A 2,351-nucleotide genomic window follows, 5' to 3' on the forward strand; every position below is an offset into this window, starting at 1 on the left:
CCTAAACCTCCGAGGCGGAGCTTGCAGTGAGCTGAGATCCGGCCGCTGCACTCCAGCCCGGGCGACAGAGCGAGACTCCGTCTCAAAAAAAAAAAAAACTTTTTATTTCTATAGGTTTTTGGGGAACAGGTGGTATTTGGTTACACGAGTAAGTTCTTTAGTGGTGATTTGTGAGATTTTGGTGGACCCATCACCCGAGCAGTATGCACTGAACCCAATTTGTGGTTTGTTATTCCTCTCTCCCTTCCCACCCTTTCCCCTCAATCCCCAAAGTCCATTGTATCCTTCTTATGCTTTTTTTTTTTTTTGAGACGGAGTTTCGCTCTTGTTGCTCAGGACAGAGTGCAATGTCATGATCTCGGCTCAGCACAACCTCCGCCTCCCGGGTTCAAGCGATTCTCCTGCCTCAGCTTCCCTAGTAGCTGGGATTACAGGCGTGCGCCACCACACCCAGCTAATTTTGTATTTTTAATAGAGACGGGGTTTCTCTATATTGGTCAAGCTGGTCTGCAACTCCCGATCTCAGGTAATCCGTCCACCTCGGTCTCCCAAAGTCCTGAGATTACAGGCATGAGCCACTGCTCCCAGCCCTTTTTTTTTTTTTTTTTTTTTTGTAATTTAAAACACTTTTTAAAATAAAACTTTTAAATAATGTTATTGTTCATTTCAGGAATACCCAGACAACGTATTTTAAACTGCTTAGCTTTCCAGTACACAGTTATCAAATGATTATTCATGCTAAAAAAAAACCTTTTTAAACCCTCACCTTGCTAAATCATGATCCGTACCCAAACTTAATCTGAACCCTTCACTGAAAGACCCACCTTAATCCAACCGAGAACCTCATAAATACCCTCCCTTTGCCCTCTCCTCCCAGATGCAGCCTAAGTTCCGCAAGGCAGTGTGCTTCCTTGCTATGACATGAATAAACTCAGCTTTGCCTATCTGTGAGATTTCGGGTGGTATTTCAAGGCGCTGACATTTGGCAAAACTAATAGTATAGGTTACATCGGAGGAGGGAACTGAGAGAAGAAATGTGAAAGGTGTCTTTTTGGACCTTTGAATTTTTACATGGGCATGTATTGTCTATTCGAAAATAAATGCTAAAACAACAAAAAGTTTAAACACAGGACACCATTGTGTAATCTCCTCTCTGACCGGAAGGTGTCGCCTCCACCTTTCCTGGGGCTGGGGAAGGGAAAAGCTGTAGAGAGGAAAGGCCCTAGGGAAACAGCGGGGGCCTAGATTGAGGCTGGAAATTTTAACTCCTGGCAAGAAGGGTCCAGAATCTCTCTTCACAATAATAGCTAATATTTATTGAATACATATTAAATGCCAGTGAAGATTTTTAAAACAGGCCGGGCACAGTGGCTCGGGAGGCTGTGGCCAGTGGACCCCTCAAGTCCAGGAGTCAGATAAAAGTCTGGGCAACATGGTGAAACCCTGTCCCTATTTTTTAAAAACAAAAAATGAAAGATTTTTAAAACAGCATTCTTTTCTTTTTTTGAGATGGAGTCTCGCTTTTTCACCCAGGCTGTAGTGCAGTGGTGTGATCTTGGCTCACTGCACCCCCACCTCCCAGGTGCAAGCAAATCTCTGGCCTCCCAAGTAGCTGAGATTACAAGCATGCGCCACCATGCTAGGCTAATTTTTATATTTTTAGTAGGTGTTTCACCATGTTGGCCAGGCTGGTCTCGAACTCCTGACCTCAAAGTGATCCGCCTGCCTCAGCCTCCCAAAGTGATCCGCCTGCCTCAGCCTCCCAAAGTGCTGGGATTACAGAGGTGAGCCACCGCGCCCAGGTTTAAAACAGCATTCCTAAGGTAAAATTGGTATACAATCAACAGCATATATTTAGTGTACAATTTGATGAATATTAACGTATGCAACCATGAAACTATCACCATAATCAAGATAATGGAACATATCACCCCCAAAGCTTTCTAGTGCTAATTTGCAATCCCTCCCTTCCTCCCTGTCAGTTTTAAGTACTTTACATAGATAATTTTATCTTTACTACCACTCTTTGAGGTATTATCTCTCCCATTTTACCAAGGAGGAAACTGAGGTATGGTTAGATTAAATAAATTGCCCAAAGTCATTCAGCTAGCAAGATGTAGAGCTGTTATTTGAACACAGGCTGATTGATACCAGATATATACTACATCAGCAATTTTCAAACTGGAGTACATGTATCTCTGGGGTGTACAAAACCTTTCCAACAGGGATAGGGCTGAAATTTCCAGATTTTTGACTTCCACATGCAGTCTCCATCTTGACACTTCGCCAAGAATATTCTCTATGTGTCAAAGCATCTTCTTTCCCCTCTCCCTGCTCACTTTACAGAAGGT

The sequence above is a fragment of the Rhinopithecus bieti genome, unplaced genomic scaffold (genome assembly GCF_001698545.2).
Source record: "Rhinopithecus bieti isolate Rb0 unplaced genomic scaffold, ASM169854v2 scaffold_23748, whole genome shotgun sequence".
Taxonomy (NCBI): domain Eukaryota; kingdom Metazoa; phylum Chordata; class Mammalia; order Primates; family Cercopithecidae; genus Rhinopithecus; species Rhinopithecus bieti.